The sequence below is a fragment of the Canis lupus genome, chromosome X (assembly GCF_011100685.1).
Source record: "Canis lupus familiaris isolate Mischka breed German Shepherd chromosome X, alternate assembly UU_Cfam_GSD_1.0, whole genome shotgun sequence".
Classification (NCBI taxonomy): Eukaryota; Metazoa; Chordata; class Mammalia; order Carnivora; family Canidae; genus Canis; species Canis lupus.
In genome coordinates, this window is record NC_049260.1 from 23,886,306 (window position 1) to 23,913,501 (window position 27,196).

Sequence of the window (27,196 nt, forward strand, 5' to 3'; positions counted from 1 at the left end):
TTTCAGCTTGTACCAACATATCATGTTGGTACATAACATGTACCAAGACAGAAGTTTTCCTCCTTTGTCAGCTCATCAATGAGAGTACCCTATGAGGTCATGAAAGAAATGTCAGCACAGAAGTAGGTGACATAGGGGTTTGGACTACTTGTTTATATAACTTCTGGGTACCTTATTGGGAAACATCATGCACTAGAGAATTCTCTGGTTTTCCATAATGCTCACTACTCTAAGCCTTTTCATGACACTTTTAAGATTCTGCTGAGGTATTTCCAGTAACCTCACCTGTTTCCTATAGGCTATTGTTTCTAAGCTTCAGAGAACCATCTCACCTGAGTTTTAGGATTGGCTCCAGTGTCCTTGCCAGGACATTGAATTCTGATTCAGAAGAGGACCTCAAAAAAAAATCTCTTCTATCCATCCTTAAGTTTGGCAATTCTCTCTCTAGTCGAGCAGCCACAAGATCCTTTCCCAGGCATGCTTTCCCATTTCCTACTGGTATATACCTATCCGGTATGGCAGAAACAGAACTCTCTAGCTTGAGCCATGCTGAGTCTTGACCATAGTTATTGGTAAAAGCAATGAATGTTTAAAAGAAAAAAAGAAGGTCTGTGGGCTCAAGATTTTTGAAGTGCTTATTCTCAAATGCCCCCAACCCATTTGCTAGGGTTCTACTCTTTCCCTTTCAGGGTTTATCGGTAGCATAGAAGATTTGCTGGGAATATGTATTCACCTTCTTTTGTAACTCTACCATTTTTACAACCAAATCTTGGTAGTGATGCTCAGCACATTCTGCCCTCTGCCTCTGGGGTATGAGAATCTCCTATTAAGCTGCCGAGTCACGCTATTCCACACTATGCCCCCAGTTGACAGTTGACAGACCTCAGCTTGCAATTTTCTTTCTTCAGGATTCCAGTCACAGCTACCAACAGCCATTGAAATCCACAATCCTTATAATTGCCTTTCCCCCCATCTCACTAGGGTATTCAAGCTCTTGTACCTGTATGCTCTCCCAGTCCACCACATGCGCAAGTCTTAGTAATCATGATGTTACAATAGATCACGGGTCAACAACAATACCCCTCTCACCACCATCACTGGATATTTGTTACCATCTAGCCAGCAAGTGTTCTAATTCCAACATCCCACCCTGAGGTTCTGCTTCCTAGGACCACTTCTTATTTTTTTTTTTAAGATTTTATTTATTTACTCATGAGAGACACACACAGAGAGAGAGTGAGGAGAGAGAGGCAGAGGGAGAAGCAGGCTCCACACAGGAGCCTGATGTGGGACTCGATCCGGAGTCTCCAGGATCACACCCTGAGCTGAAGGTGGCGCTAAACCGCTAAGCCACCAGGGCTGCCCCCTAGGGCCACTTCTAATACTAACCACCTTAGTTAGGGATTTCCAAGAAGCAGATGCTGATGCAAAGATTTAAGAGAAAGCCATTTAGTTGGGAGACCACTCCAAGGAAATACCAGTAGAAGAATGAGAAAGCGAGAGCAAGAAGGAAGGAAATCAATAAGAGGTATATGAACAAGCAAGTAACGCTGTGATACCTGTGGTTCAACCCTGATGGGGATCTCCGAAAGACAGTATTAAAAATTTAAGCCTTTTGAACTCTAAGGAAGTTGGAGTGTCTTCCAAATTCTATCCCCTATTGGCTGAGGATTTCTGGAGAGCCAGCATTCCCAGCCAACCCTTTGAATGTATGGGCTGAGAGAAAACCCTGGCAGAGAGTCGCAGATATTTGCAAAAGGACACTGAAAAGGTACTGGCACTCTAACAAAGTAGGATGGGTTCTAATTGGGATATCAAAATTGCTATGAGAAAATGCATTCATTCTGCTGGGAAAGTTCCAACACGGTTTGAGAAACACGGTACCACTTACCATAGCAGCTGATGTCACGAAGTAGATGCAATTTCCAAGGAGGAAAAAAAATGTAACGTGCAAGAAGGGCTAAGATCGGTGTCAGAGAAATGCCTATTTCTGAGGAGTGGCTTGAGAGAGACGAATGAGATGTGGAGTTCCATGTCAGTAAAGCTCAGTGTTATGGGTGGCAGTCGGTTTCCGGACTTCCAGTGTTTCTGAGCTCATAACTGGTGGAAACTTTTAATCAGGAGAGAAAATTTATTTAAATGTCCCTTATTGGGATCCCTGGGTGGCGCAGCGGTTTGGCGCCTGCCTTTGGCCCTGGGCGTGATCCTGGAGACCCGGGATCGAATCCCATATCAGGCTCCCGATGCATGGAGCCTGCTTCTCCCTCTGCCTGTGTCTCTGCCTCTCTCTCTCTCTCTCTCTCTGACTATCATAAGTAAATAAATAAAAATTAAAAAAAAAGAAAAAAAAAAAAAAACCTTTAAATGTCCCTTATTGAATTTGTTCAATAGGTGACATGACGTTATAAAACAAAGGAGGTAGCAAAAGGAAATAAGAAATATTAATCTTTTATGCCATGCATAATTTTCTTCTCTTTATAAGGATTCATAAAACAAGCTATTCAGAGGTTTTGAACACAAGCATGAATTTTATTTTGTTCTGACTTTTGTAACCGAAATAACTAAGTAATTTTCAATTCAGTAGTTATAAATCTTTCTATAAAAACATGCACACAACTTTTATTCCCACATTGCCACCCTTTTTGCCACTTTGCAGATGAATTATTAGAACAAAGTTATAAACCTGCAGATATTAGATATCTGTAGTAGAAAATACTGACACAACCATAAAAAAATGCTTTCGTTTTTGTCTAGCTTTGCTCTCTTCTTCAACCTCTGTTTATCCTTTTTTCCCCTGGCCCTCTAAATATATAAGCCAGTAGCATTTGCTTTGCTTTGCATTTTTACTTGCCTTTCTGCCTTTTCAAAAGGGGATGACTTGGATTAGAGATATGCTTTAACTCTGTGAGGTTGTTGAGGGAAATATTAATGTTTGACAAAATTGACTTAAGTTTTGCATGCTACTGTTTTCTAGTATTTGGTTTTTGTTTTTAATATTTTATTTATTTATTCATGAGAGACACACAGAGAGGCAGAGACATAGGCAGAGGGAGAAGCAGGTTCCCCAAGGAAAGCTTGATATGGGACTCGATCCTGGGACTCTGGGATGATGACCTGAGCCAAAGGCAGACGCTCAAACACTGAGCCACCCACTGCCCCTATACTAGCTGTTTTTAAGAACATGTGAGTAAAGCCACAGTCTCCATTTTTAAAATTAACAAAAGGATGGAGTATGCTGGTTATAATTGTCATGACTAATTATTTTTAATATCCCAAAGAAATTGGGGTTTTCTTTAATCCCTTACTGTTAAAAATGTGTTTACTGCTTATAGTGGTTAATTCATGGATGCATGCATCCTAAGGCTTATTTTTTTGACATTTAAGTCAAATATATGTCTTAATGACTCAGAACAGACCTGATAATGTCACCATTTCTTTAATTAAATACATATTTGTGTAAAAAATTGTGTTCTATATGACATTAAATATTTAAAGTTATGTCAATATTTTTGAGAGTAAAAATGTTTTAAGGACTTTAGTCTGGCATGGTAGTCACCTTTTGCAGAGTAGTAGATGAATACTCACATTATGTAATTTCAAGGACATTATGGAGGATTCTCTAATGAATGGTAAGGAAAGAAAATTTATCAAAATATTTTGAATAAATACTAGAAATGGGATATTATATGATATTCAAGCTGAAGTGAATTCCTAAATTTCCTCTCTGGGGGAATAACATTTCCATTCGATGACTGTAAATGAATCTAAAGTACAGATGATAATTATGGCTAATAATATCTAGAATCTATTAAATGCTTACTATTGGCCCAGCAGTATGCTAAAATTTTTAAATAATTATTTTGTTTTATTCTTATAGCTACCTTGACTTGAAGGTGTTAATGTCTTCATTTTATTGATGAGAAAACCAGACTCAGAAATGTAAAGGGCTTCTTCAACTCACATAGCAAATAAGTGACAAACCTGATATTTAAAATAAGTCTGTAACTAAGGCACATTACCTCTCCAAATATTCTCTGGGAGCCAAGAAGTATTGACTTAATTTTAAAGTGATATAAATTATTAAAATTAGATCCATTTTTGAAAGCAGGATATAAATGGGAGAAAGAGGCAGAAAAGCACTGGACACTTGAAAATGGAATGGAATTTGGGATATACCAAAAATAAATGATCTGCAGAATAGAAGGTTACAGAAACAAAGACAAGCTAAAGTCACCCAATTTCATAATTTTGCTAAAGGCTAACCCTGGAAGCAGGGACTATTAAAACTAAAAATATATATCAAGACTAAAAATAATCCTATTATTTGACAGAGTAATTCCAAATCGAATACATGGGTTCTTTATACATAACTCAAAATTCCAACCCATCAAACATTGCAAAAAAGATGTTTATCATTACTTTAATATTAAAAGTATAACAAAAATATTTTAAAGAATAAAATAAACATTGGAAAAAGGTTAAGTATAGAAAATTATCTCAACAGAATTTTCAGCAATAATAAAAATTATGTTTAGAAAGACCATACAACAAAATGGTAAATGTTTTTGAGAGTATTGTAAAGACCATGCAACAAAATAGTAAATGTTTTTGAGAGTATTGTAAAAAAAATAAATATGGCTGGAAATTTTATTGACATTATGATTACAACTATATAGAACAAATGACACAATGCTTTGGGTGCAGGGACTAAAAGAAATAGACTAAAATGACTGATTATGTTAAATGTAGAACTTCTAATGTTCTCTTATAAGAAAAATATAAACAAAAGTATTATAAAGCAAAAGGAGGAGAGAGGAGTAATGCACGTGATTTTCCCCTTGTGCATTTTCCCTTCTCAGAACCAAAATCTAAATCCCACTTCTTTATTGTGACAGGCACTGCTCATTACCTACCCTCTTCCCTCTTTTACTTACCAAAAGAACTTCCATTTGCCTTGCAGTTGGGGTGAGTCATGTGTCCAAGATTATATTGTAGATAGGAGTGGCCTGGTGATCAACAGATTTTGTATGACATGTAAAGTGTTGTCATATTTTGCAAACTAAAGTAGAGGATGTCCAGTTACATTTTAATTTCACATAAGCAATGCATCATTGTTTAGTTGTAAGTGTATTACGTGAGACATACTTACACTATAGAAGCTATTCATTGTTTATCTGAAATTGAAATTTAACTCCATGTCCCATATTTTATCTGGTGACCCTATATGGAAAGAACTTGGAAAACTAAGTTTCTGGATGCAACATTTATGAAAAAAAAATAGCCCTACAGTTTGGATAGTGTTTCACTGCATGTAACAGAAACCAGCCTATAATGGTGTGATGAAATGAGATTTTATTTATTTCATATGACAAGATGTTTGAAGAGAAGCAATCCAGAAAGGGTGCAGTTGCTCAAGGAAATAAAGCAGTGAGGCTTCTTTGAGCTTCCAGCTCCACTTCCACAGCATGTATCTGGTCCTAAGAGTAGCAACATGGTGACTCCACTTCCAGGTATTGTGCATGGATCCTGGGGGAACAAAGAGAGTAAAGATGATGAGCAAAAGATGACTAATAATATCTAGAACCTAACATTTTATCTGCTTTTTCTCCTTTTCCTTATTATTATTTTTAATCAGGAAAACTGATTTGGAAGGAAGCTTCACCTAGTAACTTGAGGTTACATTGCATTGGCCTTCTACTGTGCTATTCCCTTTTGCTCATTAGAAAATGCTCTCCTTCCACCACCACCACCACCATCTACCCCTTCTTCAGTGCTCTGCTTAAGCCCTAGTCCCTACCCCCAGGATGCTCTCTGCATGCCAGTCCTCTGCAATTCCTGAACACTTAAGTACATGGGCATGCTCTTCACAGTTTAGTTCTAAAGTAAACTCTTTTGATTGGCCCAATTGAGTTATCTTTATAAGTGGACTGCATGGTCCTTGAGAGAGAGGACCACACCTTATTAACAACGTGCCTGGAACCTACCAGGCTCCTGATAAACATTTGCTAATGGGTTTACCACCAGCTGTCACCAATTCTTAACAAAATGCTATAAGAAATCTGTAAGCATAAGCTTTCTAAAGCTGTAGATAGAAAGGCTGAAGTGAAGCAGAATGCCTTTTACTTTTACTTTATTTATTTATTTAACGCTTCACTGCATGTGCACTACATTTACATGGTTTAAAATTCCAAAGATATAAAAGACCATACAGTGTGAAATATCTCCCTCTTGCATCCTTCCCCTAGCCACCTAGCTTCTCTCCTCCATGCAACCAACCTCATCACTCTCCTGTATTCATCAGGGAGAACTTTTGTATTTACAAGCAAATATGCACATTTTAAAGTTTGTTTTGAATATTTAACATTTACTATGTGCTGGAATTCATGCCAGGCACTGTGCTAAATGCTTTACATTTAATCCTCCCATCAACTCAGTGAAACAGGTTTTTCTTCTTTTTATTCTCCCAGCTTTGCTGAGGTACACATGACAAATTTAAAAAATTGTGTATTTTAAGGTGTGCAATGTGATGATTCAGTATATGTATGCATTGTGAAATGATAACCATGGTCAAGCTAATTAACACATTCATTGCTTTACATAGTTGCCTTTTCTTGTGTGTGATGAGAACAGTTAAGATCTACTTTCTCAGCTAATTTCAGGCATATAATACAATATTATTAACTATAGTCACCAAATTATTGGAGGAATGCAAATCAAAACCACAATGAGATATTACCTCACACCTGTTAGGATGCTTAGTATGAAAAAGACAAGACATAAAGCATGTTGACAAAGGTGTGCATAAGAAAGAACTCTCGTACGCTGTTGGGAATGCACACTGGGGCAGCCGCTATACAAAACAGCATAGAGACAAACAATCCAATCATGAAATGGGCAAAAGACATGAAGAGAAATCTCACAGAGGAAGACATAGACATGGCCAACAAGCACATGAGAAAATGCTCCACATCACTTGCCATCAGGGAAATACAAATCAAAACCACAATGAGATCCCACCTCACACCAGTGAGAATGGGGAAAATTAACAAGGCAGGAAACAACAAATGTTGGAGAGGATGCGGAGAAAAGGGAACCCTCATACACTGTTGGTGGGAATGTGAACTGGTGCAGCCACTCTGGAAAACTGTGTGGAGGTTCCTCAAAGAGTTAAAAATAGACCTGCCCTACGACCCAGCAATTGCACTATTGGGGATTTACCCCAAAGATACAGATGCAGTGAAACGCCGGGACACCTGCACCCCGATGTTTATAGCAGCAATGGCCACGATAGCCAAACTGTGGAAGGAGCCTCGGTGTCCAACGAAAGATGAATGGATAAAGAAGATGTGGTTTATGTATACAATGGAATATTACTCAGCTATTAGAAATGACAAATACCCACCATTTGCTTCAACGTGGATGGAACTGGAGGGTACTATGCTGAGTGAAGTAAGTCAGTCGGAGAAGGACAAACATTATATGTTCTCATTCATTTGGGGAATATAAATAATAGTGAAAGGGAATATAAGGGAAGGGAGAAGAAATGTGTGGGAAATATCAGAAAGGGAGACAGAACGTAAAGACTGCTAACTCTGGGAAACGAACTAGGGGTGGTAGAAGGGGAGGAGGGCGGGGGGTGGGAGTGAGTGGGTGACAGGCACTGGGGGTTATTCTGTATGTTAGTAAATTGAACACCAATAAAAAAAAAAAAAACAGCATAGAGGTTCCTCAAAAACGTAAAAGTGGAACTACCATATGATCCAGCAATTTCACTTCTGAGTATTCATCCAAATGAAGTAAAATCAGTATCTTGAAGAGAAATGTACCCCCATGTTCACTACAGCGTTTTCACAACAGCCACCATATGGCAACAACCTAAGTGTCCACTGATAGAAGATGGGTAAAGAAAATGTGGTATAAAATAAAAAAGAAAATGTGGTATATATATCACAGAACATTATTCAATGATTATAAAGAAGGCAATCTTGCCATGTGCAGCAACACGGATGAACCTGGGGGATGCTATATGTAGTAAAATAAGCCAGATGTAGAAAGGCAAATACTATAGGATCTCATTTATATGTGAAATCTAAAAAAGTCAAACTCAAAGAGGAAGGTTTCTCCCTATGTCCATTTTGCAAAGGAGGAAACTGAGGCACAGAGTCATACAGTGGCACAAACCACAGCTGATATTTATTCCTAGGAAGACTCACTCCAGACCTTATGCTCTTAACCACAAAAATATAGTTCCTTTTCATTCTGAACATTTTATGAGAATCACACAGAGTAAACCAAGCCTCAAAAGACTATATAGCACACACAGGACAAAATTACCTCCATATATCTGAAAAGAATACAATATATACTTATGCAGTTCTTAATTAAGCATGTGTAGCTATGAAATCTGAAGGTTTGAGACTTGGATCCTTTATCTCAAGACAGAATTTGTCCCTGTGGCCATATTACCACAGCCGAGCATGAATACTGTCTGTCCCAGTAGGGTGTTGTAAAAAGAGAACAAGTGTGTATCAACTGGACATACTTCTCCCACTCAAGTGAAAGGGGAGTTTGTAGGAAGATCATTCATCATGTCAATGTCTCTTAATCAGAATTGTTGTCCCTTTGCCTTTATTTCCGACTCAGCCATTTTCTGATGGCTGATTCTTCTGATTTTCATCCTACTTGCCTTCTTCCCCTGTCCTGTCTCTACTGTTCCTCTATGCTTACACCCTTACATTTGTCAATTAGCCCCATGATTTTAGCTCTGCTATTCTGCTGTGCTTTCTTTTACTAAGCAACTACTGGCTGCTTCCATGTAATAGGGGAAAAAGCAAACAGTTGGTGCAAACACATTTTTTTTTACATAAAACCAAAAATAAACAATTTGACTTTAGAGTTAACTTTATGTTAAAAGTGCACAACCAGGTTACAGGAACTTTCAGTAAATTCTAATTTTTATGATAAACACAATTTCAAATTTTTGAAAAATCACTGGGCTTTGCAAACTTACACAATAAGTAGGAAAAAAAAGCAAAACAAACTTCATTATTCCCAATTAAACAACTATCTCTGCTTGAAATTATGTTAAAATGGGAGCAGTTCTTGTTAATATTGTAGTGCTGATTTAAATAAAATGGTTAGAATTAATATAGACGGTATTCACAAATAATACATGATAATCAAATGCCTCATAAAGTCATTAAGTTAAAAATAGATTCCATTACCAGTAGAAATTTGAGGAAATGTTTAACCTATTAGTAACACAAAATATATTATAAAGAGGTAGTTCTTTTTCTAATTGGAAGGAAGGGACTGCTGCTCTCATTGTTGGAGGCAGTTTACCTTGAGAAAATTGTTTGAAAACATAAGTTGTAGATTACCAGACTGTCTTCCTTAAGCCAAAGTGATTTGTCTAGCCCCCAGTTACAGAGGCCTATGGAGTGCTTCTCCAACACGCAGATTCTGGTACAGTTGGTCTGGGAAGACCTGAGTTCTGCTTTTCTATCAAACTTCCAGTTGATGCCAATCCTGCCCATCTCTGGGCCAGCCTTAGAACAGCAATGTTTTAGACACTTGGTTTGTTGCAAGAACTTCTTTACCTGGAATAATTGTCTGAGGCCTATGTGACAAATAACAAGGGTAAGAGAGATTGGTTGGTAGTCAAAAGGGAAGGAGGTCAGAAATATATGTTTCCTCTTACTTGACTAGAAGTGGGGGCAATAATCATTTGCATGGGCTGCAAATTTTTATAGGCCAGGAAAAAAGTCAGATTTTTTAAAGCAAGCTACAGAATTGCATTTGGAAGAATGATGGGATGAGGTTTGCTCTGGGATAGAAGAAGAATTTCTCCTACAAATTTGATGGAGTCATAAATTCAGTTTCCACTAATGATTTATCTTTTCAAAAGGTATAAACTTCCAGTTGTAAAATAAATATGACATGGGGCTGTAATGTACAGCATGGTGACTATAGCTAATAATACTGTATTGCATATATGGAAGTTGCTAAGAGAATATATTTTTTTAATTCTTTTTTTTAAGATTTTATTTATTTATTCATGAGAGACACACAGAGAGAGAGAGAGAGTAAGAAAGAGGCAAAGACACAGGCAGAGGGAGAAGCAGGCTCCATGCAGGGAGCCTGACTTGGGACTTGATCCTCGGTCTCCAGGATCACGCCCTGGGCTGAAGGCGGCACTAAACCGCTGAGCCACCTGGGCTGCCTGAGAATAGATCTTAAATGCTCTCAACACAAGGAAAAAATTTGTAACTATATTTGTAACAGATGTTACTAGACTTATTATGGTGATCATCTCACAATATATACAAATATAGAATCATATGTTATATATCTGAAACTAATATGTTATATGTCAGTTAAACCTCAATCTACAAAAGAAGTTAAGAGAATTAAGATTGGAGTGTAGGGGTCAGAATGAATAGCCTCAAGATGTGCCGCTTTGGCACACAGGTTGTTTCAAGCTAAAAATAATCAAGACCCAAAAGACTCAGGAAGAACTCTGACCTCCCCATTAACTGCCTAAAAGGAATTTAGATAGAGGACCTGCTCCAGGAAGGGAACTATCATTACAGATAACTACAGTATAATATGAGCTAAGTATGGTAGACAGGATTTTAGCAAAGGCTGTGGGTTAAAATTCCTTTCTATGTCCCATTATTTCTGTATGGCCCAGCCAACATTGGTTTACCAAACACTCATTCTTCTCCCTGTGAATAGCTTTCTTTTCCTTTGGAGTCCCAGACCCCTACCCCCTTCTCCCTAGTTTGAGATGACGCATAAACCTCATTTTGCCTATCTTTGTAATCTCATATCTATGTGGATTCCCCATATGTATGTAATAAATTTTATTTCCTCCTGTTTACAGGTCTCATGTCAATTTAATTCTTAGACCAGTTAAAAGAATCTTGAAGGGTAGAGCAAAATTTTTCCTCCCTAACGGGGGTTTTTACACACACACAAAAAAGAATGATCTGAAGGAAACAGAGCAAAGAAAGTATTGACAGCCTGGGACTTGAGAGAGAAGAGGGACAGGTAAAAGTTTTTCTTTTCATCCAGTTTCTGTTTCTAGCAAGATGCTGAAGGGGCCCTCCTGCTGGTTCCTCAAAGAGTTACCCTGGGGAAGAAACTTAAGGGGAAATCATCAAAAAGAGAAGAAAAGTGTGAGAACCCCTTGTGATGATAGACTGGGGAGTAGGCTTTTCCAATTGATGTGTAAGCACAGGGATTTGGGGTTTGGCCTGGGGCTGGAAGTTACCAGACTTCTTACATGATGACATATGGGGGCTGGTAGTGCTTAAGGAATACTACTCTGGATTCTTCTTTGCATTTGTCTTGTGTTTTCTCTACATGTTTAGCAATTCAGAACTTGGGTTGAAGTGTAATCAAAGGTAAACAAAACCTGAATTAGTTAAACCAGTCAAAACGGATTTTATTCTGTAACTATTGCAATAGGGAGAAGAGCTGAGCTCAGTTGTGATTTGCTCAGAAGAGAGCAGCTGTTGCAAAGGAGGAATGTGGAAACAGGGAGGGGGTCGATCGAGCAACCTGGGAAGAGAAAGATCACAAAAGACAGGGAGGAAGGTTGGTCAATGTAAAAGTAACTAGTTCACCACTGGCATTTATCTAAGTTTGGCTTCTACATTCCCACAGAAACTGAGACAAGGCTCTATCCTGCCTGATGACTACATTGCAAAGGAATGGCTTTTAGTTCCTTGGGAAAGACACTCCAGAGTTCTAGTAGATACATATATATCTCAAAGGGACAGAGAAAGATTTATAATTATATGCTTTTTAAAATTTATTTTTATTTTGGGCAGCCCAGGTGGCTCAGCAGTTGGGCACCAGCCTTTGGCCCAGGGTACGATCCTCAAGGCCCCGGGATTGAGTCCCACGTTGGGCTCCCTGCATGGAGCCTGCTTCTCCCCCTGCCTGTGTCTCTGCCTCTCTCTCTCTTCTCTCTCTCTCTCTCTCTCTCTCTCTCTCGAATAAATAAATAAATAAAATCTTTAAAAGAGGCAGAGACACAGGCCTCCCGGGGCCTCCAGGATCACACCCTGGGCCAAAGGCTGGTGCCCAACTGCTGAGCCACCCAGGCATTCCGCTTTTTTCTTTTTTTTCTTTCTCTCTTTCTCTTTCTTTCTCTCTTTCTCTCTTTCTCTTTCTTCTCTCTTTCTTTCTTTCTTTTTCTTTCTTTCTTTCTTTCTTTCTTTCTTTCTTTCTTTCTTTCTTTCTTTCTTTCTTTCTTCTTTCTTTCTTTCTTTCTTTCTTTTTTAGCAAACGCATTCCAAAAGTCAGGGGGCCTATCATCTGTGTTGGCTAGAACAAATGGTCAATTCTCTTGGCAGCCTTGAGCTTTTCCAAATAAGAAGGGGGCGGGAGGAGGGAGACCAGGTTGTCCCAGGGATGTGGCCATGGACTGCTAGAAGCTATGCTAAAGTTCAGTCAAGTCCTTTTTTAAAAAAAAAAAAAAAAAAAAAAAAAGATTGTATTTATTTATTCATGAGAGACACACAGAGAGAGGCAGAGACATAGGCAGAGGGAGAGGAAGGCTCCCTATGGGGAGCCTGATGAGATACTCCATCCCAGGACCCTGGGATCACAACCCGAGCTGAAGGCAGACACTCAACCTCTGAGCTGCTTAGGTGCCCCTCAGCCAAGTCTCTTAATGCAAGGCTTGAGATGGGGTCATTTCTATTGAAAGTTTTTGCAGTTCTCAGTGTCCACAGGAATAAAATCAAGGCTGCTCGGAAGCCTTGTGCACTGAGAAAATGAAGATGAGAGAGCTGAACTTCTTGGTGTTCATTTTTCCACCCCTCCCTGTCTTAATACCCAAGCTGGGAGTTTACAGTCTCAGGAATGTCTCCTAATGTCACCTTTTCCTGCAAGGGTAGAAAGGATAGGACCTGAGGGAGCCTCTGCTATGGTTGTGGGATACCTGTTACTAGCCACCTCAGGGCTAATCCATTTCTTTCCACAACACATCCTGAGGCTGAATTGGGTGCTGAATTGGGTGCTGGCCTTCTCCTGATGTATTGCCTAACAGGGCAGTCAGTATCCTGGAAGGGCCTAGGGGGAGGGCACTGTCACAAGCCAAAATAACAAGATGTTCTGTGCACCACAGTAAGTTCAAAAGGAAAACATACCTTGGATTCCAGATTCCAGCAGAAGCACAAAGTACTAGAATGAGTAAAGCAAGAATTTTTAATTTTCTGAAAAATATCATGTTTAAAATAAAAAAATGGTTGAAACAGAGGTATGAAGAGCAGAATACTAAATAGAAGAATAATATGACAAATGTGAAGGCCAGATTGACGAAATCCTCCAGAAGTTAGAAGGAGAGGAAAGGAGACTATAACGGTGAGTCAAAAGAAATGAAAGATGGGACACAAAAGTGCTAACACCCAGAATAACAGGAGTCAGAGAAAGAAAGAAATGAAGAGGAGAAAAATCTTTGAAGACATAAGGAGAATGAATTAATGATTTTCAAAGACTTCAGATTGAAAGGGCCCAGAAAGTGCCACAGAAGAGGAGAATCTTTTTTAAAAACCACATCTGGACATATTATAGTGAAATTTAAAAAATACAAAGACAAAATTCTAAACACAGAAAAAAAGAGCAGACGCCATACAAAGGAGGAAGAATCAGATTGATGTCAGATTTTTCAACAACACTGGATGCAAATGGGTGTTTTCAAAGAATTGAAGGAAAATTACTTTGAACATAGTATTTTATATCCAACAAAATGTCATTTAAATAACAGTACATGATAAAAATATTCTCAGGCATACAATATTTCAAAAGCTTTGCCACACAAAGACTCATTTAAAACACTTTTAGGTAAGTGCTTAAAAGGAAAGGAAAGAAAAGTCTGGAGATAAATGAAGTAAAGGTTATCAAATAAATATCTTAGTAATGGTGTTGTTTAAATAATAAAGATAAAAAAAGGAAAATAAATCCATAATAGCCAATTACTTTAACTCTAGTTTAGTAACCAAGTTTATCATACATTATGAACACTTACAGCTCTAGTTTACCTGTGAATTCTGATTCAACAGGTCTGCAATGGGGCCCTAAATTCTATAATTCTGGTAAGTTCCCAGGCGTTCTAATGCTGCTAGTCCTCAGACCATGCTTTTTTTTTTTTCTTTTTTTTTTTTAGATTTTTATTTATTTGTTCATGAGACACACAGAGAAACAGAGAAAGAGAGAGGCAGAGACACAGGCAGAGGGAGATGCAGGTTACATGCAGGGAGCCCGACGTGTGACTCAATCCTGGATCCCCAGGATCAGGCCCTGGGCTGACCGCAGCACTAAACCGCTGAGCCACCTGGGATGCCCCTTAGACCATGTTTTGAGTAAAAGCTAGGGAGTAGGTTTGATCAACAAGGTGGGTGCTGGAAGGAGTGGAAAACAAGAAGGCGAGAACCCTTGCTTTATTCAGGGTGAGACACAGCTTCAATTAAGAAAATAAGACCAGAGTAAAAAGAAATGTAGGAAAAGAGGGGCATATTGAAATAAACTAAATGGTAGCAATAATAACAAAGATATCAATAATTACAATAAGTATAAATAGAAGAAAACTATCAATTCCAAGATACAGATGAATAAATTAGGTAAAAAGCCCAGATTTAAATTTAAAGGATTTATGTGAGAAACATTTAAAGCATTAGGAGATGCAAAAGTTGAAAGTAAAAGAATGGGGAAACAAGACTTATCAGGAAAACCTCAATCAAAACAATATTGATAGCTACATCATACTAAATAAAATAAACTTTAAGACAAATAAAAAAAATGTCAGGACTGAAGAGAGTCATGCCACAACAGAAATGTTCAATCCACCAAGGAAGTATAATAATTTTAAGCATGTGTACATCAATAAAATAGGCTTGAAATATATACATATTTTAAAAATTGATACTACTGTATTAATAAACTTGCTATTAAGTGGAAAATTTGAACACACCTCTCTTGATTACTCACAGGTTACACAATAAACAACTCAGCAATAATATAAAAAAAGTAATACAGATAACAAAATTAATTTTTTTTTTAATTTTTATTTATTTATGATAGTCATACAGAGAGAGAGAGAGAGAGGCAGAGACACAGGCAGAGGGAGAAGCAGGCTCCATGCACCGGGAGCCCGATGTGGGATTCGATCCCGGGTCTCCAGGATCGCGCCCTGGGCCAAAGGCAGGCGCTAAACCGCTGCGCCACCCAGGGATCCCAACAAAATTAATTTAATGGAGATATATAGAGACAGAGACAGAGAAACTCATATAGTTATTTCTGTGTCATTTAGGGAATATACAATTTTCATTTGTATATGTGGAATATGTATAAAAAGTTGGTCATATAAAGAAATCCTCAAAAAGTTTCACATCTCATAATATCTAACAATAATACAATTATGTTAGATAATTTTAAAATTGAAAGTATCTCTGAACAGATATGGAAATTTAAAATACACACATGACTAAATAACTCTTAAAGAAAAAATCAGTGAAATTTGAAAATTAAAAAAAAAACGAATGCCAGAGAAACACCACATATCAGAATTTATGAGTTATGATAGAAATGCTTTAAGGAAGACTTATAGCTTCAAACACTAATATAAACAAGAAAAAAGCCTTAAAGTTAATGATTTATGTATCTATCTTAAGATGTTAGATTGGTAGAATAAATGCAAAGAAAGTAGAAGACAATAGATAACAGAAAACAGGATCTCAAAGAGATATCTGCACTCCCAGGTTACCTGCAGCATTATTAGAATAGCCAAGATATGGAAACAATCTAAGTGTCTGTCAACGGATGAAAAATAAAGAAGATGTGGTCTGTGGTTACAATGGAATATTATTCAGCCATAAGAAACAAGGAAATTCTGCTCATGGAGACAATATGGATGGCCCTTGAGGGCTTTATGCTAAGTACAACAAGTCAGACAGAGAAAGACAATTACTGTATGATCTCATTTATATTTGGAGTCTAAAAAAGCCAAACGCAGAGAAACAGAGAGTTAGAGGGGTGGTTACCAGGGGTTAGGGGTGGGGGAAATGATGAGATATTGGTCAAAGGGTACAAACCTCCAGTTACAAGATTAATAAATTATCAGTAATATATAGAAAAGAAAAGAAAATTATGTGACAGGGTGGAGAGGCTTGCTAATGCCATAGTGGTGATCAGTGTGCAATATATACATGTATCAAGTCAATAAACCTTTAACTTACACAGTTTATGTGTCAATTATATTACAAAACTGGAACAATTAAATCTGATTTAAAGAAAAAAGAATAACAGATAAAAATAAAGGACAAAAGTACAATTAGAAGGTCAACAAAATATATGATGATTGCAATAGAAGATACAATCCAGAGAGAGAAAATACTAGTTAGAATCCAGGCCTCAAAAAAAAAAAAGAATCCCGGCCTCATATGTGTAACTCCAGGGTGAGCCCTAGAGTTCATAAGCAACTTTATGGGCTCTTTCTCCTGAATTCCTGCTCCTTGCAATCTTCCTGGTACTTTTCTGTTCTCTGTCCTCACTGTTTTTGTTTCTCTGCCCAGAAACCTGGGGCTTTAATTACCCAGCACCAGTATGCTCTTCTGTGGACTTTAGTGATTAGACCATGGCCTGGCATGGGTGGCTAGAGGACAGAGTGAAAATCAAACCAAACCAAAAAACAGTGCTTTGTCTTACCCTCTTGGAACTGCAACTCCATAGAACAGAGAAGATTTCCACTTTCCGAGTTTTCAAGTCTTGCTGGTTCCAGTTAACTGCAGCTGCCACTGCAACTACCACCACGCCACCACCACTAGGTTAATCGGAGACTAGGCCAGGATAGAATGGAGAAAGGGAGAGAAAAGTTGCAGAGTACTGGGGGCAGATTTTCAAAGGCCATCGGTTCCTTTTCCCAGTCTTGTAGCCAGAGGCAGAGGGCTTCTCCTGAAGCTCCATCTCCGGGCTCTTTGCCGTGTTCTGGTTGTGTTGACCTCAGTCTGGGAGATACCAAAGGGGGAAAGCTTGATAAACTCAATACAAATTCAGTTGTACTTCACATTCTGGTCTTCATTCCTGAACTGCCTACAACTGTTTCCTTTTCCGGGTTTTCAAGTAGCTGTTCTACACATTCTGTCCAGGTTTTAATGTTGTATTCAGTGGAAGAGCAAGGGTAAGGTATCCTCTTTACATGTATCCAGAACTGGAATGAATATCCTTCCATAAAATTAAAACTATTGAAATGTAAAATCCATATTCTTTAGGAATACCTATAGATGCAATAAAACTATATGACAAAAAAGTCAAAGGAAAAATGCACATGGGATTCAGGATGATGGTTTACTTAAGTGGGGGAGGCAGATGGATAGGTTGACAGGGGTGCCATACCATATGTTCAATATACGTGATTATCAAGTTGCTTACCTTTGTTTCAGATGGTGCTTTGTCAAGCATGTATAACCTCATGAGAGAGAACTAACCAAATAAGTACAGAAGTGAAACTGGGCTACACAAAAATCAATAAGAATGGCTATTAACCAAGAATCATGAACAATACAATTTTGTACACCTGAGATTCAAAAAAGAATGAAGACAGAGGGAAAAAAAGAAGAAAAGCATTTTTTTCTTGCCTTTGAGTGAGTCAGAGGCTATAGATCAGGGTCGACTAAGCTACTAATGAATGAACCCGAAAGCTCTGTAGTGTACAATGAAAGCTTGCTTCTTCTTCTTTTAAGATTTTATTTATTTATTCATGAGAGACAGAAAGAGAGAGAGAGAGAGAGAGAGAAGCAGGCTCCCCGCATGGAGCCCGACGTGGGACTCGATCCCTGGACAGGGATCATGCCCTGAGCCCTGAGCCAAAGGCAGATGCTCAACCGCTGAGCTGCCCAGGCGTCCAGAAAGCTTGCTTCTTATTCACACAGAACCCAAGGCTGATACTCCTGGTTATGCCACTCCCCTCCTAGCAATGACTGGGATCCTTCCTTAGCAATGACTAGGGAGCTTGGATCCTTCCTTCATAAGATTCCACCATCTTGAAGCCCTCTCCCTCAAGACATGCATATGAAGAAAGCATACATGATAACAAAGACAGAGGGAAGAGGACCACTCTGGAATTTTTAGCGGTCAATTCTGGAAGATGCGTGCAACACGTCTGCCCACAATCCATTGTGGCTGCACCTAGATGCAAAAAGACTAGGAAATATAGTGTTTTTAAGTATGTAGGAAGGACATAAATGTTTGGTGAACACATAGCATTGTCTCTGTCACAAGAGATTTTACAATAATGATATTTAATATTCCATTTTTACGTTATTGCCTATGTTGTGCTATGCATGCAATAATCCCCATCTAGTACCAGCTGTACTATTAACTATTCTAGTATGTTTTAAGATCCTTCTAGTATCTGCTAAACATGTACACACCACACAAAGACACTAACACAAACTGAGTATGGGCATCTAGTTATTAACAGCATCTATGATATCTTTCTAGTCTCCTGTATGATTTACTTAAAGAGTTGTTTTTCTCAGTTTAAAAATTAGTTCAGAAGGCCATACAGGTATTTACATAATGTTAACACATCCTTCATCGTACTATTCTTAAGTGTTCAAAAAGTTGAAATATTAACATTTTTCCTTGAAAGGTATAATTTCATCACTTTTCTCTTCATTTAAAAGAAACATAATAATTCCTTTAGATCTCCTGTGGGAAAAAGATAAACACTGGAGCGATGTACAGAGCCAAGAATAACATACTCTGCTGGGGAAAATTGCACTCAAACTTTTTGCTGAACTGCTACTCTTTAGTTTACAGATGGCCATTATTGGGATCCCTGGGTGGCTCAGCAGTTGAGTGCCTGCCTTCAGCCCAGGGCGTGATCCTGGAGTCCTGGGATTCAGTCCCACGTCAAGTTCCCTGCATGGAGCCTGCTTCTCCCTCTGCCTGTGTCTCTGCCTCTCTCTCTCTCTCTGTCTTTCATGAACAAATAAATAAAATCTTTTTAAAAAGACGATGGCCATTATTAGGAATATTAAGCCAATAAAGGCAACATGCAAGCCAAACATGAAAGTGATAATTTTAGCTAAATGTGGCATAGAGGAAATAATCAAATGTTACAAGTGGCAGGTAAGAGTAGTGATTGAGAGGAAGTACAATTTCCAACTTTGCCACTCTGAGATACTAAGCAAACCATTAAAAGTCTCTGTGCCTTGGTTTCCTCATCTGTATACTGGCCAGGACAAAAGTAACCCATTTCTTTTGAAGATTAAGTGAATTAGCACTCATAAAATGCCTCTAAAGGTGCCTGGCACATAATAAGTACTGAATAAATGCTAGCTATTATCATTTCACAAAAGAATTAAACAAAGCTTTGATTGACACTAAAAAGTCAAAGGCATGATTATCTTAATTATCTAGTTCCTATTATATGTTAAATTATACTAAATTAATTGTGTTTCAAAAAGAGAACCCCATTTATTTCCTGAAAACATCTTTTAAAACAAACAAACGTTGCTTTTTCATATCCATTTTGCAGGAATACCCCCTCATGTTTTAATATGATAAAATATTTAGCTTTTGCAAATATCTGCCAACAGTTCATTAATTTTATTGATTATTTTTAATAATGCACCACTGGTGTGGGAGTTAAGCTTTTTCTTTTTTCTGGTTTTAAAATAAACTTCTAAAACAATTGTTAATGAAATATGAAGTATACACAAAAGTCCACATATATGCACACAGCTCAATGAATTTTCACAGTATAAATACATCCAAATAACCAACATTGGGATCCAAAAAAAAAAAACCCCAGAACATTACTAGAACTCCCAATGCTTCCCTTGGTACATTGTAGATTAGATTAATTTTGTCCTTTCTATAAATGCAACCTTACGGGATGTACTCTTTTGTGTCTGCCTTCTTTTACTCAATATTATATTCCTGAGATTCAAATAAACTTTTGCAAAAAGCCATAGATTGTTAGTTCTCATCCCTATATGGTAGCCTGCAGTATGACTATACCACAATGTATCCACGCATTCTACTGTTTTTGTTTTTTTTTTTTCACCCATTCTACGCATTCCAGCAGTCTCTAATTTGGATTTCCTTTTTTTTTTCCGTAAAGCTGCTGTGAACTCTCTAGTGTATGTTTTTCGTAAACAGGTGTATACATTTCTGTTGGGTATAGAATTGATGGCGTCATCAGTTATACGTATGTTTAGACTCAGCAGGCTGAAGAGTTTTCCATGGTTGTTGAAGCTGTTTTTACTTTCACCATGAATAGATACAAGGTTGTAGCTCCTCCAACTCTTTGCCCACACTATCTATTGTCCATTATTTCATTTTGAGCATTCTGGTGAATGCATCATGGTATTGCACTGTGGTTTGAATTTACATCAGCATTATGTCTAATGAAGTCTGTTACCTTTTTATACATTTGTTTACCATTTATATATCCTCTGACACAATGTGTGTAAAGCAGACTTCCTCAATTGGCAAATGTGTTTCAGTATTATGTTCATTATTATTATAACTAGCTCATTAGAAGACCCAGAATCACCTACTTGGCTTGGAATTAACAAAGCTGAACTTGTCCTGAGACAATCTATAAATAATACTCCCATATTCTAGTCAGAGACAGGGCTAGTCCTAATCAAAAACAACACCAGTTTATTAAAAAGAAAAAAATAAATGCAAGTGAGCAATCTTATGTGAAGGGCTCATTCCCTTCAACTCTATAGCTAATGTAATAAAAACAAAACACTAACAAAAATAAAAACGTCAGGGAACACCTGGCTGGCTCAGTCAGAAGAGCATGTGACTCTTGATCTTAGGGTCATGAGTTCGAGCCTCTGCCAGGTGTAAAGACTATTTAAATAAACTTAAAAAAAAAAAGAATGGAACAAAGATAAAAACATCCTTGTCTCCATTTACACCACCATAATATTCTCTGGGAAAGAAAAGAAAACAAATTAAAGAAGGTGAAATGAAACAAAGCATGCTTCTCTCAAATGCATACTATGTCCTAGGCACCGTACTAGGTACACATGCTACAAGAGCCCCAGGAGAAGGTTACCATATTAATTTCACTTGTTACAGAACATTGAGACTCAGAGAAGGCAAAGAATTTTCTCAAGACCAGGAAGTGATAGGTCAGGACTCAAACCAGATTTTGTTATATTGGATATCTCTATTATGTCCTCAATTTATCTTTTTAAAGAAAAGCCTGACAGGCAATATGGCTGAGTCATGCCAGAAGAGAACTCCTACCACTTCCTAGTTTTGTGAGTTTAAATAACTATGTCATTTGGCCGTGTGAGACTCAATTTCCTCTGACTAAAATAAAGAAATTATTCAAGATTATCCTCTAGAGCCCCCCTCAAAAACAGATTCTATGATTTTAAACACCTTTGATTTCTACTACTAGGACCAATGCTATTTCCTTCCAGGTAGAAGAAAAATGGTCTACTCAGATGTTACTCTTCATTCCCAATCTTCATTCATTTTCTGATTTTTACTTTGCTCATCCCTCAAGGTCACTGAAATGACACCTACCCTGTTTGATCTTGCCTGACTCTTTGAGGTTGATTCAGATCCTCCTCTAATACTCAGCACATGTATATCACATGTGTTGTTGACTTGAGGTCCTTAAGGACAGACATTGTGTCTCAGTTATCCCTACAGCCCCAACACCCGTTGCTGTCTGGCAGGTGGTATGACATAGAAAAATAGAGAACAGATTATCTGTTTCCACTTTTGCAGGTTGACTATTTAAAAGCTAGAGGGCACTTGATGGGATGAGCACTGGGTGTTATTCTATAAGTTGGCAAATTGAATTTAAACTTAAAAAAATAAAAAAATAAAATAAAAATAAATAAAAGCTAGAGAAGGGGCTGGGGCGCCTGGGTGGCTCAGTGGGTTAAGCGGTTAAATGTCTGCCTTCAGGTCTGGTCATGATTTTGGGGTCCTGGGATGGAGCCTGCATCCAGCTCCCTGCTCAGCGGGGAATCTGCTTCTCCTTCTTCCTCTGCCCCTCCCCCTGCTTGCTCTCTATCTCTCTCCCTCTCTCTCTCATAAATAAATAAATAAATAAATAAATAAATAAATAAATAAATAAATAAAACTAGAGATGGGACCTCTATGATTTTTTTTTAAGATTTTATTTATTTATTCATAGAGACGCAGAGAGAGAGAGAGAGAGAGAGAGGCAGAGACACAGGTAGAGGGAGAAGCAGGCTCCATGCAGAGAGCCTGACATGGGACTGGATCCAGGATCTCCAGGATCACGCCCTGGGCTGCAGGCAGTACTAAACCGCTGCGCCACCGGGGCTGCCCAACCTCTATGATTATTTCTCGTTACCCTCTGTCCTAGGTTCCCAGAAACCAAGCAAGGGTGTGATTACAGGCAAGGTCCCAGTTTCGACCTGATTGCATAGGGGACCTCTAGAGTGTAACTTATGCCTCAGAGTTTCTCCGAACTACAGTCAACAGAGCAAGGGGTTCATTCTCCTGAATCAGTCAGGCACTGGCTAAGGTGGAGGAGGGTTGTAACTCTCATTATGAGCAAGTCAAGCAGCTCCAGTGGCCCAAGAGTGGTTCAAGAGGTTCCCACTGTTGGCCTGTAAATGCAAGGCCCAGAGAAGAGGGTGATGGCTGTGAGCACACAGAACTGCAACCTGAGGAGTCTGGGCTGAACTTTGACTCTGCCTGCTTTACCCTTTTCTCCCATTCTATTTCCATCTGAAAAATACCAGTCTAGTACATTTAGGATACACTGGTACTTGATTCCATATTTTATGCTCTGAAACATTAGCTCATACTGCTCTCCTCCTTCACTAAACTATTTTATATGCCTTAATTACCATGAAGTGCCCTGAATCATTTCAGTGGAAGCGGTCTTCCATGTATATATAGTAATACCATTTCATTTAATTTCCCAAACCCAAAAGACTTTTAATTCCGCCCTACCTCTTCCAAATCATTCAATGCAGGAAATGTTATTGTCATTTTACCTGCTTTGACCGTAATATCGGAAGCTATTTTTGAGTGTGTTTGTGTGTGTGTGTGTGTGTTCAATTTGAAGTGGAATACACTGCCACAGCTCACGCGCCCTGGTTATCAGGAAGCCTGATAGACAAATAAAAAGTAGCAAATGGTCTGTTTCAGTAGAACTATATGCAGGGATCAGAAATTCACAAGAAATAGGGCTTTTAACTCCTGAGTTCTCATCAGATTCCAATAAGACAAGCTTTAGGAGAGCAGCAAACTTGCCTAGATATACCCACAGCAGTATCTCAGGACCTCCAACCGTGCCTGGCACGTGGTGGGATTTCAGGGCACATTCTCGGAACCAATTACAATTGTACCCACCTGAAATATCGTTCTGTGGTTTTATTTAAACTAGTTGTCAGCATGGAATGACTTCTGCACTCCCTTCTGAAAGTGGGTGAATTTCCATGGTGAGCAATTCCTCTATATACAGTTTGCAAATCATTTTGGGAACCTTCCAAATGAAAGGCACTGTATAAATATACCCTCCCACCGGCAGCCAGCCGGCTTTCCACCGGGGATGCATTTACATCACTTATGTACATAGTGTTTCATTTGGGGCATTGCTTTTATTTTTATGACCATAAAAGAAATATTCACAGCATGAACAATAATGTAAAGCACATTCAAGAAGATATATATTTGTATATTTTTATGATTTGAAACTTAGAAATCTGAAAGAAAAGCAGGCATGGCATTTTTCTCTCCCTTTGCTGTTTGCTTTTTCATAGCATTCTCTATTATCTCTGAACTTTATGGTAGAATATTGCTGGAATGCTCAAGTCTTTGTCTGCACACCATTTGAGAATATGTAGTGGTGGGTTCAAATGAATGTTGCTGGCAACAGGCCTGAAAATGAAGGGTGCTTGATTCTGCATTTATTCATGTCGGTAATAATAGTTTGCTTTAGTGTTGCCTTTCTGTGGATGGAGTCCTCTGTAAGGGGAGAAGGGAAAAGTAAGGAACCTTAGGTCTAAAATACTTTCTAAATAACTTAGCATGATAATGGGAACTTTCACAGAGAAAAGAGACTTTGAAGAGACATATTTTAGCCTTTATAACAAAAGGGGACTGATTTCATAGAACATTACTGGGGAGCTAGGCTTTGAATTTAGCTCATACAGAAAATGTTTAATGAACTTTTGAAATAAATTACCAACAGAGTTAAATCAAAACCTCTATAAATTATGTATTTACCAACACAGGATCATCTGCATACAAAAGATGAACGGAATTATAACTCCTCCATTTATACATTTTCATAATTAAATCTAAACAGAGTGAAATATCCCACAGTAGACCTATTTTCCAGATATTCTAGCCTTAATTTCATTTAAAAAGAGGAGCTACTGTGAATAGTCCGAGTATTTTTTGCATAACAAAACATCCGAAAAGGTAGATTAAATAAAACTCTGCTCTCATCACTGAGGGATGACTGAAATGTGGACAATTAAATGTAGGCTACCAATGGTTAAAGGCAGACCCAGTAAGAATTTGAGTTCATATCCTGTGTCCACAATTCTCTCTCATACATGCAAAACCTGGTATTTTCTCACTTTTTACTGCTAAAACAATGAAAGTGATTTTTGAAACCCTGACTATACGGTAGTAATGTTAGGAAATAGCTCGCTCAGGTTATTTGTGGCTTATAAAGGAGATGTTATTGCATTCTCCATCTCCTCAGTCAGAATATTATTGTAGCTAAACTCTAATTTCATACTCCCAGTAATACCAACTTTGTTTCATTAAAATGAATTTCTTATTTAAAATATCTTGACATTCTTCTTTTTTTATTGGAAAATAAAACAGCAGTTCCTTCAATTGAGAAAAGCTAGAAGCATGGAATTGATCTGCAGCCAGTCTTTACTACAAACCCCATAATGCTTTGGATTATAGCCTACAATCCCCACACTGCAGCACCAAACTTACTGTTAACTATCCCGATACCGGAAAAGAAAAAAAAAAAACAGAACATCTGAGAACTTTGTAACAAGCAGGGATTCTGCTCAAATAATAAATTATTAATTTTGGCACTGTTTTCAAATTTGTTGGCCTTTTCTTTACTAAAAAAAAAAAAGTCATATTTATGAATACGAGCACAATTTTTTCATCTGAATGTAAGGTCATTTATCCTCACACAATGTGCCCAGGTATCTACTTCCCTTGTCAAAGACTCTTTTACACCTAGCATTGACTCACGTGGGATTTTTTAGTCCCCACTCCCCACTTTAGAGGGAGGTCAGCTTTTTGTCAGATTTGAAAATAAAAGTCACAATACATTGTTTAATGCCCTAAACATCTGCAAATGAGAATTTGGTGGAGTAATTAAAATCCTTAATTAGATGCACCTTGCAGCTGCTGTTAAGTCTTAATTGGCAATAATGCAGCTACATTTTGTTCTGACACATATCTTCAGAAGAGTTAGAGAACTGAAGGGAGGCAAGAGGAAAATGTTCCCACACAGTTCAAGACAGTTCGCACAAAGAGGATCCCATGGCAACAAACAGCGAGGCCCACAGTTGGCTCTGTAAGATCCAGGAATAGACAATGCTTCACCTCAGATTCAAACAAATACTTCCCTTCCTGAATCTGAAGAGAAAGCATTTTAAATCATCTCTTGCAATAAGATATGAACGGTCAAATGTTCACCTGCGCCTTTAATACACTTTTCAAAGCATCTGGAGAATCTCTGCTCACAGCCCATGTCAAGGTAATAATTAGGACTCGTGCTCTGTGTAGAGCAACAAACCGGCAGGAGCCTTGCAAAGAAAGGGCTTGGTTTTTGTACCACATGGAGCTGGGGTGGACCTTGGCAACCTGTCAGTTTACAGACAAGGAAACTGAGGCCAAGAGAAATTAAAGTTATTCCCTCGGGAAATTATGGCTCCTTAGGAGTAGAAATTAGACTCAAATCTAGGATCTGAGCCTGTGGTCCAGGACTTTTACTTCTAAACTTTGCTTGAAGCAATTAAATTTGTTAATTGCGCCCCTCCCAGTCCGCTTGAGGTCTAGTTCTTCAGCTAAATGGGTCAGCTGGAGGAGTGTGGTAGGCGGTGAAAATAGAGATCACCGGCTATGAGAAGAGGAGGATGTACGTCCCTTTCACCTCTGGTCCTCAGTGTACTCTGGACTAGAGCATGTGCGGAAGGAGCAGACGAGAACGACTGGCACGCAGGCGGTTAATGTGGGTGAGTCACCACCAGGGAAACCGTGTCAGACTTGCCCGCGCTCTAACCAGATCTTCCCTCACCTTGGATTGAAAAGTTCAATAAAATGCTCCTTCCTTAAAAATACAGGTTGGCCGCCCTTTCGTCTCCCACTTCCCCGCCAGCCTCACCTGTGCCCTGAGTTTGGCTTGCGTTCCTTTAGCTCGCGTTTCACCGAAGACGTGCACGCGTTTGCTGTATCCCCGATTGTGTTGTACTCTCCAGATTAAGCGGAGACACAGTTCTCCAGGGCCCAGGCTGCTTTACCTATTTATTGTTCTATGCGGGGCTTATCCGCTTAAACTTGACATTACAGAAGCTTGTGGGACGCGCTGTAAGGTGGGTTAACGTTCCCTGGAATGGGGGCTACAGGTGGTGTAGGGGAAAGGTCGACGAGGGAGGAGGGAGGGGTGGTGAGTGCCAAAGGGTTTCTCAGCCCCTCAGGCGCTCTGCCCGCCCCGCCGTCGGAAACTAACGCTGTGCCCGCCTCGTAAGCATTTACGCCGCCCTAGAGCGCTGCCTGTCCAAGTGTGGTCCACACGCCGGCAGCATTATGACGGCTCAAGGACCAGTTTATTGGAAATGCGGACTCTCGGGCCTCACTCCAGACTTCCCTGAATCAGAATCTGCATTTTAACAAGACACCCAGGTGATCATGCCTCCGTTCAAGTTGGAGCGGAACAGAATCCCAGGTGGGTATTACACTATCGCAAGGTAGTATAAAGGGCAAGGATCTTAAACTGCGCGAATTTCCCGATCTCATTGCCCCGTACCTACTTGGTCCCTTTTCCCCGTCAGGACTCCATCTCAGAATCCTGCAGCGAACTCCGTTACGCGATGGAGGGGAGGAGGGTCCTCTTCAGTCTCCTCCTCTCGGCGCCCCGCCCCCACCCCCACCCCCGCGCTCCCGGGGAGCCTGCCCGCGG

The 27,196-nt window shown here is 38.9% G+C and overlaps 1 protein-coding gene and 1 long non-coding RNA gene across 23 annotated transcripts in view; one reads left to right on the forward strand and one right to left on the reverse strand.

Annotated features, from left to right (window-relative positions):
- Window positions 1-5,335: 5,335 nt before the first annotated feature.
- Window positions 5,336-27,180, reverse strand: LOC102155990. Of its 2 annotated transcripts, none has more exons than XR_005386227.1 (3): window positions 27,048-27,180; window positions 16,717-17,015; window positions 5,336-5,526 (listed from the first exon to the last, which is right to left on the reverse strand). It is a non-coding gene; the product is annotated as an uncharacterized LOC102155990 (long non-coding RNA). The 2 variants fall into 2 exon arrangements; XR_005386226.1 differs by lacking the exon at window positions 27,048-27,180 and adding an exon at window positions 26,402-26,789.
- Window positions 26,704-27,196, forward strand: part of IL1RAPL1 (interleukin 1 receptor accessory protein like 1) — a 1,348,418-nt gene continuing 1,347,925 nt past the window's right edge. For 3 of the 21 annotated variants that reach the window (XR_005386214.1, XR_005386215.1, XR_005386224.1), the window contains exon 1: window positions 26,715-26,962. The gene's annotated coding sequence lies outside the window, so the exon portion shown is untranslated. Of the gene's footprint in view, window positions 26,963-27,196 lie in introns of all 21 variants that reach the window. The other 18 variants (XM_038587125.1, XM_038587126.1, XR_005386219.1 and 15 more) reach the window with 14 other exon arrangements.